The sequence below is a fragment of the Saccopteryx leptura genome, chromosome 2 (genome assembly GCF_036850995.1).
Source record: "Saccopteryx leptura isolate mSacLep1 chromosome 2, mSacLep1_pri_phased_curated, whole genome shotgun sequence".
In the NCBI taxonomy this organism is placed as follows: Eukaryota; Metazoa; Chordata; class Mammalia; order Chiroptera; family Emballonuridae; genus Saccopteryx; species Saccopteryx leptura.
In genome coordinates, this window is record NC_089504.1 from 322404374 (window position 1) to 322416744 (window position 12371).

Below are 12371 nucleotides of genomic sequence, written 5' to 3' on the forward strand. Positions count from 1 at the left end.
CTAACCTAACTGGTGATAGCAAAAGCCAGTATATGATAAAATGCCAAATGAGTGGCATATATGAATGGATAAGTCCTCTAGGAATTTTAAGAGAAAATCATAGAAGACTTCATTGAGGAGGTAGAGCTCGAGTGAAGCCTTAAATTAGCTGAATGGTTTTGGGTAGGGAGAGGGGAAGGATTGGTTATCCATAACCTGGTAAGAGGGACAGGCTAATAAAGAGTATAATTCACAATGTAGACCAATCTAGCAGAGCATTGTTGGAAGAAGCAGGAAATTAGATATAAAATTAGGTTGGGGTTGAGTTGTAGAAAGCTATGAATCAGAGATGAGGACTTTTTTTGGTAAGGTTTGTTTCACCTTCCATATAGACTCAAGGGCTTCTCCTATGCTTCCCCTATACCTTGTGTATGCTTAGAATCTAGCTATGTTCTTTTTTTTTTTTTCTTTACTTTTTTTTGAGGTGATGTTGGTCAAATAAGTTTTTAAATATGATATATGTTTGCTTGCTCATAGTTTGCATTGGGTGTGGGGGACAGGCTGTAAGCAGGCAGGGTGGTTATATCCTAAGGCTTAGTTTTAATACTAAGCTTTTCTCCACATCCTTGACTGATTGCATGATGTGGGGTGGTGCACTCTCATGAGGAATCCCATTATGCCTCAGATAAGTGACTTTGTATCAGACTTCCTTGTTTGTATATTGGATTAAAGGTTTTGATTTTTACTCTATAAAGTGGGGCAGACCAGGAGCTTGCTCTCTCTAGATTCCTGAGATTAGCATTAGAGAGGAGAGCAGAGAAAGGCCACATGGAGGAGGCCAGGAGAAGCAGCCAAGATGGTGGAGTGCTGAGGGAGAAGCCAGTTTGTGCAGAGTTTGTGTAGAGAGAAGGAGATAGGAAACAGAGGTGAATAAGGCTGGTGATCTAGAAACCTTTGATTCTAGGAAACTCAGATAAGTCAGTGGCTTTGGGAGCCCTGAATGAAAAGGGAAGTATCTTCCCACTGTGTGTATTGCCCGCCGGGTGCAAGGTAGGATTAAAGATCTTGGCTCCATTGTTTCATTACCATCTGTCTGAATCTAATATGAACCTGCATGGGCCAGGCAACTGTGATGGTGGCCGTGGCTACTGGCTTTACAGGTGACGTTGGTTAATAAAATTATGTAGGTTTCAGGAGTAGAATTTTATAATATATTACCTGTGTTCTTACTGTATTATAATTATTTATTTATATTATACTTATAAGGCAGTTTCTCAACCTCAGCATTTTTTACATTTTTGGCTGGAAAATTCTTTGTTGAGGGTGGGAAAGCTGTCCTGTGCATTGTAGGATTTTTAGCACATCTGGTCTCTATCCGCTCCATGACAGTAGTTGTCCTCTGCCCCCCCAGTAAAAAAATTTTACTCCCCTGGATGGCACAGTCACCCTGTATTGAGAACCACTGTTCTAAGGCCTTTGAAGGCACAACTGTAAGTCCTCTATCCCTGTATTCTTTATTGATATCAGGGCTGTTCAGAATGTGTTTTATAGACCAGTGATTTTCAATCTTTTCCATCTCTTGGTATATACACAAACGAATAACCAAAATTCTGCAGCACACTAAAAAATATTTTTGCGACCTGACAAAAAAATAAGTATAATTTTTTATTCATTCACACCAGACAGCTGTTGTGTTAACTGTTGTCATTTTTCTTTAGTTGACAATCTAAGGGAAAAGAGGTCTGTGCCCCTGACTAAACACTCAGGTAGTGAATTTTTTAAAAATTCTTGCGGCACAAGGATGCCTGCTGCTGCACACCAGTTGAAAATTGCTGCTGTAGACCTTTGCTGGACCATGAACCATGCTTAGCAGCCCATGATAAGATACAAATTTAAGTTGAGAGTAAGAATTTAGAAACTTTTAAAACAATTTAACATTACATATCATATTTCACAAGAACAGTGTTTTCCAATCGATTGAAAACTTAAAAAAAAAGCAGAACCTTGGCATAGTTTGAGAAGTTTACCCTACATAAATATTTGCTAAATTAAAGAAATTTTTGAATAAATGATTATAGTGGGAAGTCATTTGGGAATTTCCAGCAGTAGAATAAAGAAGTAAAGTTAATATTTTATGATAATTAATATGGTTATGCTGTGTGAAAAGGATTGCTAGTTGAGAGGTGAAAGACTGAATAGTCTGGGAGACCAGGAGACTAATTGTCCAGTTGTGTGGTATAGAAACTGGTTTAGGGTGGTAGCAATGATAAGAGGAAGGGAAGAAAAAGATATGAAAAACATTAAAAAGACAAAATTAGCAGAATTTAGTGATTAGTTTTTGTGGTTGACAAAATTGGATGTAAGATTCAGGTTTCAATAAGAAAAGGTTAGAAATAAAATCTGGAGGACCTAATTTGGGGGGCGCAGAGAATATTATTGCACATATTTTCATCACCACAAAAAGCAGATGGAGCCTGAATCAAAGACAGAGAGTAAGAATTACTGATGTTTTTATTTACTGAAGGGTAGCTTCAGTCAATCCACACAAGTTTAGGAAGTATCCTGTTCCCTTCATGCCATTTGAAATCCCAGTGTACTGCCACCACTGCTGCTTGAACTGGGACTCAAGCAAAAAGGATCTGGATATTTGTCTCAATTTGGGGACTTTGTAGATTGCTCGATTAAAACAGAGCCTGTCACCAGAAGATCAAGAGGACTTGGATTTGTGCTTTTTAAAGATGCTGTTAGTGTTGATAAGGTTTTGGAACTGAAGGAACACAAACTGGGTGGCAAGTTGATAGTTCCAAAAAGAACCAAAGCTTTAAAGGGAAGGTACCCCTTAAAGTTTTTGTGGGTAAACTGAGCCTGGATACTTCTGAAGAACAAAATCTTTTGGAGTCTTTGGAGAGATTGAAAATCTTCCCATGGATACAAAAAGAATGAAAGAAGAGGTTTTTGTTTTATTACCTGTACAGTTGAGGAGCTAGAGAGAAATTGTTAGAAAGCAGATATCACATTGGTTCTGGGAAGTGTGAGATCAAAGTTGCCCTACCCCAGAGACACAGGCAGCTACAGCAACAACAAGAAGGGGGAAGAGGTGCTGCAGCTGGAGGTGAGGTGATACTAGGGTCATGGCTGAGGTCAGGGCCAAAATTGGAACCAAGGATTTAATAACTATTATGATCAAGGTTATGGAAATTACAGTAATGCCTATGGTGGTGATCAAAATTATAGTGGTGATGGCGGCTGTGATTATACTGGGTATAACTATGGGAACTATGGATATGGACAGTGACATGCAGATTACAGTGACCAACAGTGCTTACAGCACATCTCAAGGGGGTGGCAATCACCAAAACAATTATCAGTTATACTAAAGGAGGACATTGGAGAACATAGGAGATTGCTAAAGTAGCCTATCTTGTGGAACAACATTGAAGATTGATCTTCTGTCGCTCTAAGGTGATTATTTTGTAAAAGACTACCTAGCGTACAAGACAGAACTGTGTCCAGTTGTATATAGCCGCCAATTAATTGGTTTTTTTACTTTGTCTTTGCTATCTGCATTATGATTCAATATGGATTTGTGTTTATACAAATTTTATTTGTAGGATTTCATGTTAAACCTCAAATAAATGCTTCCCTATGTGAAAAATCTGCTGTTGAGCACTCTTTCTAGAAATATCCTCTTTATTGGTGTCCCCCGCTCTGAGGGCTTCAGATTTCCTTTGCCTCTCTGGCTGTCCCTTTTCAGTCTCTTTAGTGTTCTTTAACATCTTGGAGTTCCCCAGGAGTCTCAATAACACCTGCTATTTTCCTCACTCTGTAAGTATTTTCCCCAAAATTGATCACATCTATCTATAGCTTCAATTAGTATCTTTATACCATTCACTCTCAAATATGCATATTCTCTCTCAGGTCAGTTTAGAGTTCTGGCCTTTTATCAGCATAACCTGTCACAAAGTGAGTTCAAAATTAAACTTATTCAGCTGCCCCCTCCCTCCTCCCTGATCATGCTCCTAATTCTGTATATCTATCTCAGGTCATTCTCTAGCTGAAAATCTGGACGTTTCTATAACTCCTCTCTCTCACCTCCCAGTTCCAGTCAGCCCCAAAATGGACTTGCCAGTGCTGCAGTCTCCTCAGTATCTCAGATCTGTTCTCTGTCTCCTCCACCACTAGCTTCCTTCAGGACACCATTATCTCTTGCCTGAATTGCTCCCTGAGCCTTCAGCCTTGCCCTTCTCTAATCCATTCTTCACACTGTAACTGGAGCAATTTTTATAAAAAGGCAAGTCTGATCCTGTCACTCCACTGGTTAAAACCCTTTAGTAGCTCTCCTTAACTCCTTCCATGGCTTACAAGCCCTATGTGGTCTCTCCCCTGCCAAACTTTTCCGCCTGTCAGCCTCTGCCCCCTCCCTGATGCCATGGGTTCCAGCCAGCCTGTGCTATTTTCAGGTCCTCTAATTTGCCATGCTACTGTCTCTTACCTACTTCTGTATCCGAGGTTGTTTGCTCACCAATTTTTTATCCAACTCCTCCCTTTAGGCTGCAGCTTTGATCTCACTTTTCCAGAGTGTTTTTGGCTTTAGTGTTCCTCCTAAATAATTCCATGTTCTTTTATGCATTATTAATTATAATATAATTGCTTATTATATGTCTGTGTTCCAGTCCCCTCTCCACCATATCTGTACCCCCAGATTATAATATAAATTCAGTAAGAAAGAGACCTCACTCATTTTTGTTAGTAGTATATTTTCTGTTCCTGGCATGGTGCCTGGCTCATCATATGAGTTTCCAGGAAATGAGTAAATGCCAAGGACTTGATTAATCTCAGTTGTAGACAGTCCTGCCCTCAATATACTTGCAGTGTATTTGGGAACAACACTATTATTGTGCATCCCAGGGCAGCATCATGTAAACATAAGGCACATTGTGAACCAAAGTAGCAAAGTGGGCCATATGGGGCCGCAGCAGATGCACCGAAGGAGTAAGGACTTGAGCCATGTCCTTTAACAGTCAGAGCACAGAGAATTGTGCATGTGAAGCCAGTATAATTTTGTTAACCAGTGCCACCCCAAATAAATTCAATAAAAAATAAAATAAAATAATTATTTTTTAAAAAGTCAGAGCAGATATAACATTTATAGTTTATTACTAAATCTACCGTATTTCTTCATGTATAAGACGCACCTTAAGTTTGGGGCCTGAAAAAAAAAAAGTATTACATAAAGTTATTGAACTCAAATTTTATTCATCATAAAATTCATATAACTGCTCATCACTGTCAAAACTTTCATCCATTAGCTTGTCCTCACCTGTGTCTGATGATGAATCACTGTCTTCATATATTGCCCCATCCTCAGTTCCATCTATGGCATTTGAAATGCCAAACTTCTTAAATGATTTGACAACCACTACATAAGATGCACTCAGGGCCTGACCCGTGGTGGTGCAGTGGATAAAGGATCAACCTAGAACACTGAAGTCACTGGTTCGAATCCCTGGGCTTACCTGATCAAGGCATATATGGGAATTGATGCTTCCTGCTCCCCCCCCCCCAAATGAATAAATAAAATCTTAAAAAAAAAAAAAGAAGATGCACTCAGTTTTTACACCCCAAATGGGGAGGTGCATCTTATACATGGGGAAATGTCATATGTAAATCCTTTTAGATTCCTCCTTAATCTAGGAAAGACTTCCTGTATAGGTTTGAAATGGAGCTACACTCCAGAAATAAGGGAAAAGTATAACATTTTGCTTAGGTTCTTGTTACCTACTCTCTGCCTCAGTGGGCAGTGCCATTCTTCTGTGTGGGTACTGTAAAAGCAGTGTTTAAAGGCAGCAGGTTAGTATAGTATTGTGTGTACGTGTGTCTGTGCATGTTTTCTATTTTACAAACTATCAGACAACACAGATGTGCAGAGTGAAAAGTGGTATCTCCCTTCGTGTTTCCCACCCATTTTACCCCCTCTCCTAGATGCAGTCATTGGGAAAGATTGATGTGAATCCTCCCATACCTCCTCCTGAGCATTCGTACACATACGTGTTTTTGACTGTGTGAATTCTAGAATGCATAGATTTATTTTTCTGTTTAAATAGGACATTTATTTATTTATTTATTTATTTATTTATTTATTTTTACAGAGACAGAGTCAGAGAGAGGGATAGATAGGGCCAGACAGACAGGAACGAAGAGAGATGAGAAGCATCAATCATTAGTTTTTCGTTGCAACACCTTAGTTGTTCATTGATTGCTTTCTCATATGTGCCTTGACCGGGGGCCTTCAGCAGACCGAGTAACCCCTTGCTCAAGCCTGAGACCTTGGGTCCAAGCTGGGGAGCTTTGCTCAAACCAGATGAGCCCTTGCTCAAGCTGGCGACCTCGGGGTCTCGACCCTGGGTCCTCCGCATCCCAGTGCGATGCTCTATCCACTGCGCCACCGCCTGGTCAGGCATAAATAGGACCTTTTTGCTTAATGTATCTTGGGTTTTTTCCATCAAAGAATATATTGATAACATTTTATTTTTCAAAAAGATAAATAGCATTAGCAAAATTCTATCTAAATAAATCTCATTATGGTAAATTAAGGTCTCTTCCTCAGCAGTAAGAAGACTCTCAGGCACACCAAACAATGCTGGCTTTTATGGCCCTGGTCTTATTTATTTATTTATTTGGTGACAGAGAGGGACAGTTAGGGACAGACAGACAGAAAGGTGAGAGATGAGAAGCATCAGTTCTTCATTGTGGCTCCTTAGTTGTTCATTGGTTACTTTCTCATATGTGCCTTGCCCTGGGGGGCTACAGCAGAGTGAGTGACCCCTTGCTGAAGTCAGCGACCTTGGGCTCAAGCCAGTGATCTTTGAGCTCAAGCCAGTGACCTTGGGATTCAAGCCAGTGGTGACCTTTGGGCTCAAGCCAGCAACCATGGAGTCATGTCTATGATCTTACACTCAACCCCATGCTCAAGCTGGTGAGCCCGCACTCAAGCCAGCGACCTTGAGGTTTCAAACCTGGGTCCTCTGCGTCCCAGTCCGATGCTCTATCCATTACTCCACTGCCTGCTCAGGTGGCTCTGGTCCTCTTAATGCGTTAGGGTCTTGGACCCTAAACTCTGTGAGCCTTGATACCTTTGCAAAGTTATTTACTTTATAGGTTTATTGTCAGAGTAGCATTAATGTGTACAAATTTTCTAACACAGTACATGGCTTATTATAAAACACTCTCTAGATAGTATGCGGTGGGTATTATTATATTGCCAAAAGGCACTTTTAAAGCTCTGTAGAAGGAAAAAAATCTTTAATCCATTCCCTTTAATCAAATGTTTAGGTATATTTTCTTATCTTAAACTTTTGTTGCTGTTGAAAATAGTTAACACGCCTTAGATTATGCTGTTTTGTAATTACCCATTTTGAACAGTGTTTGTTGATAAGGTAGTCAAGGGGACACTTAGACATATTTTTTCTTTATTTGTGAACTCATACCTTGGCTGATTTATATTTACTTTTTATCACATTCCATCTGAGAGAAGCTGATAAATGCTCTACTGCTTCTATAAATCTTGTCAGCTTCTTATATGTGATATACTGACTTGGAAAAACAACAACCATTTTAATAGACACAATAGAGCACAGGATGTTGGAGAAAGGGCAGTGGAAGAAAGAATGAGCAATAATGTTAGCAAAATGCTGCCCAGAACTTAACAGAGTATTATTTAGGAGGTTACAGCCCTGGCCGAATAGCTTGGTTGGTTGGAGCTCTGTCCCAAAGCACAGAGGTTGCCAGTTCTGTCCCCTATCAGGGCACATACAGGAACAGATTGAAGTTCCTGTCTCTTTCTCTCCCTTCCTCTCATGCTAAAATCAATAAATAAAATAAAAATAAAAGATATTTAGGAGGGTACTTATGCAATGGTTCAAACAAGACTTTTCTTGGAGTTCCATATTATTTGTTACTTGAAGCAATCAATCTCCCTGTAATAATATGTCCATAATTTTAAAAATATGTGGCAAGAACTTTGGATTTTTTTAATAATTAGCATGGTATTTTTTCAGGTTTTTCAAAGAAGTTAGCAGTAATCCCTTTCATACCATTTTACTAATAGTGTCAAGTTTGAGATTGAAAGTTATTACAGCTAATGTATCTAATACACAAAGATTTATAGTGACTTTGAGTTCTTCACTATTAGCTCTGGCTTTAACACAGTATCTTTTCTCTAGGCAAGTAATAGTCTTGAGTCCTGTTCTTATTCTAGAGTGACTGCAACTGATATATAAAGATACACACATCTGTAGCTTGAACTTCTATACTGTTTATACATGTATTTACTCGAATTTATCCACAATGATATAATTTTTTTAGAAGTGCTTTGATTTTTAAAAATCTATGTAGAATCCTGTCATGAAGGAGAAAACTTAGCAAGACTTAAGAGCCTTTTGATAATGAATGGTTACTGTAGGATAAACCTATAATTATTATGCTGCTAATCCACACATCAGATAGATTCAGTCAAATCTCAAATATACATAGGAGAATTATCCAAATTGCAGATTATTAGTGCATTCCAGGGACATTTCCATGGTGATCCACAATGATTTTTTTTTCTTTTCTTTTTTTTTTTTTTTGTATTTTTCTTAAGATGGAAACGGGGAGGCAGTCAGACAGACTCCCACATGCGCCCGACCAGGATCCACCCGGCATGCCCACCAGGGGGTGATGCTCTGCCCATCTGGGGCATTGCTCTGTTGCAACCAGAGCCATTCTAGCACCTGAGGCAGAGGCCATGGAGCCATCAGTGCCTGGGCAAACTTCACTCCAGTGGAGCCTTGGCGGCAGGAGGGGAAGAGAGAGACAGAGAGGAAAGAGAGGGAGAGGGGTGGAGAAGCAGATGGGCGCATCTCTGTGTGCCATGGCCGGGAATTGAACCCGGGACTCCCGCACACCAGGCCAACGCTGTACCACTGAGCCAACCGGCCAGGGCCACAATGACTTTTTTGCCTGACACTTTTTCTGTGTTACTAGATTGACTTCTCTTTCCACAGAACTTCCCTTTATTGGTTCTTGCTTTTCTGTCTGCTACCTGAGTACTTCGGTTTCCTCTGTAACTTTACATTTAGGCAACCAGTTGTGGCTGTGATGAGCTTAGGAAAAGATAGGGAAGATTCCCTATACTGAGTTATAGATTTTCTGCCTAATTTTTCTTTATCTGGCTATTAGAAGACTGACCATATGTGGTACTAAATGACATGGAACTCCACTGTTCAAAATTCAGATTTGTTTTATACGTGGACATGGCTCAAGGTAGGATACTGTATCAACATAGGAGAGAAAGGTGATAGTTTACTGCCACAGTCCGAAGACTGAACCATTTTCTCCATAAAGGAATTTTTGAAAAATTGACTTGGTTGAATTTGTAGTTGAGCAATTCTATCTTTAGCAACTTGTAAGATTTTGAAGGGAAAGATAATTTAGAAAGATAGACAGGAACAGAATAAAAGATGTTGTTTACATATATTGCTTTAATCATCCAATCCTTTCTCAAACACTACTTTTGTTGCCTTTGCTAGTGGATCCTTTGCTTTCTGCTCTCAATTGCTGTTATCAAGGTATATCAGTTTCTCAAAAGGATTGCTACCCATTTTGCATTATGTGATACTTCTCTCTATGAGAGAATCGAGAGTAGACAGTTTATATGTAGATGTAGCATACTTAAATGCATTAAGGTAGTTTCCAAATTTACTTAAACTTACTTAACAAACATACATACAAAGAGCTATACCTGTTAGTATTACAAGGAACACAAATTTGAGAACTGTGATCTTGTCTATGTTGTTATTATTATTTTTTAAGTGAGAGGAGGAGAGATAGAAAGACAGACTCCCACTCCTGACCAGGATCTACATGGCAATCCCCATCTGCAGCCAATGCTCTGCCTATCTTGGGCCGATTCTTGAAACCAACCTACTTTTAGCATCGAGGTGGAGCCATCCTCAGTGCCTGGGGCTGATGCACTCAAACCAATCGAGCCATGGCTGCAGGAGGAGAAGAGAGGGAGAGAGAAGAAGGGGAGGGGAGAAGAAGCAGATGGTCACTTCTGTGTGCCTTGACCAGGAATCCAACCCAGGGGACATGCCTGGTCTATGCTCTACCACTGAGCCAACTAGCCAGGGTCTTCTATTTTATTTTTGGTTTTTAGATGAGGACATTGGGCCCTAGAAAAGTTAACAACTTATTTAAGTCAAAGTCAGAGTAGAGATTAGAATGCAGGTTCCCTTGCTTTGGTGTGGTTTAGGATTCTTTTTTTTTTTTTCAGGGATAGAGAGATAGTCAGAGAGAGAGATAGATAGGGACAGACAGACAGGAACGAAGAGAGATGAGAAGCATCAATCATCAGTTTTTGTTGTGACACCTTAGTTGTTCATTGATTGCTTTCTCATATGTGCCTTGACTGTGGGCCTTCAGCAGACCAAGTAACCCCTTGCTCGAGCCACCGACCTTGGGTCCAAGCTGATGAGCTTTTTGCTCAAGCCAGATGAGCCCACGCTCAAGCTGGCGACCTCGGGGTCTCGAACCTATGTCCTCTGCATCCCAGTCCGACACTCTATCCACTGCACCACTGCCTGGTCAGGTTTAGGATTCTTGATTCAACCACTAAAAATAATTTGATTTATTATTATTATTAATTCCAGATTTCACAACTTGAACATTCTCTAGAATAAGGTTCACTATTTTCTGGAGTCTGAGTCCTTTTATTCAAGCATTTAGTGGTGATTTTTAGATTTCTTTTTCTGTGTGTGGTATATGGTATATCTTCAGATGCTTTCAACATTTTCATTAGAATTCTTTTTTTTTTTTTTTTTTTTTTTTTAGTTATTGATTTTAGAGAGAGGGGAAGGGAGAGAGAGACACAGAGAAAGGAACATTAATTTGTTGTTCCACTTATTTATGCATTCATTGGTTAATTTTTGTATGTGTCCTGACCAGGGATCAAACCTGCAACTTTGGCATATCAGGACAACACTCCAACCAACTGAGCTACCCATCCAGGGCCCCATTAGAATTCTTACTGAAATTTATTCTCAAAATGTTCAAAATTTTCTTATACTTATTAAACATTTTTTTTCTCATCCCAGAAATAGTTATCTCTTACCAGTTACCTTTATTTTCTAGGTCTGTGGAGTTATGTTTTTTCCCTTTTTCTTTTGCTTTGCATGTATTTTTAAAAATTAAGACTTTATTTTTAAGAGCAGTTTTAGATTCACAGCAAAATTTAGAGGAAGATAGAGATTTCCCCTATATTCCCTGCCCCCATCATGTATAGCTTCCTGCATCATCAGTGTCCCCTACCAGGGTGATACCTTTGTTATAATTGATGAACCTCTATCAACACATCATAATCACCTCAGATCCATAGTTCACCATACAGTTTACTCTTAGTGGTGTACAGTCTATTTGTTTGGACAAATGTATAATGACATACAGTTATTATTATGGTATCATACAGAGTGTTTTCACTGCCCTAAAAATCCTCTGTGCCTCCCCCTCGCCCCCCACTGCCCATCACTGACAACCACTGGTCTTTTTACTTTTTCAATAGTTTTGCTTTTTCCAGAATGTCATATAGTTGAAATCATGTAGTGTGTAGCCTTTACAGATTGGCTTCTTTCACATAATAATATGCATTTAATCTTCCTTCATGTTTTTTCATGGCTTGATAGCTCATTTCTTTTTAGTACTGAATAATATTTCATTTTCTGGGTGTACCGGTTTATTCGTTCACCTACTGAAAGACATATTGATTGCTTCTAAGTTTGGCAAGTATGAATAGTTATGAATAAAGCTACTGTCAATATCCATGTACAGGTTTTAGTATGGATACAAGTTTTCTACTCCTTTGGGTAAATACCAAGGAGCACAATTGCAGGATCGTATGGAAAGAGTATGTTTAGTGTTTTTGTTTGTTTGTTTTTTAGAAAAGTATATGTTTAGATTTTTAGATTTAAAAGGAGCTGCTAAGACAAGAATGTGGGGTTTTTGTAAATAAGATCTTGTGATTTGTTTTCTCATTCTCTTGATATTTTCATTCTCAGAGCAGACATTTTTAATTCATAATGAAGTCTATCTTATCAAGTATTTCTCTTATAAATTATGCCTTTGGTGTTGTTATATCCAAAAATCTATCACCAAACACAAGGTCATCTAGGTTTTCTTTTAACTATGTTATCTGGTAGGAGACTTTTATAGTTTTGCATTTTGCATGTAGGTCTATGATCCATTGCACATTAATTTTTGTGAAAGGTTGTGATAGTGTGATTTATAAGATGTGTATTTGTTCATTCAGATGACCAAAATATATTTCCCATATATAGTTGGTTTTCATCCGTAGATCC

At 39.0% G+C, this 12371-nt stretch overlaps 1 protein-coding gene and 1 pseudogene across 1 annotated transcript in view; both read left to right on the forward strand.

Annotated features, from left to right (window-relative positions):
* NSF (N-ethylmaleimide sensitive factor, vesicle fusing ATPase) overlaps positions 1–12371 on the forward strand; it is a 153436-nt gene that overhangs the window by 45616 nt on the left and 95449 nt on the right. The gene's annotated exons all lie outside the window — the stretch shown is intronic.
* LOC136394022 (heterogeneous nuclear ribonucleoprotein D-like pseudogene) lies at positions 2553–3356 on the forward strand (annotated as a pseudogene).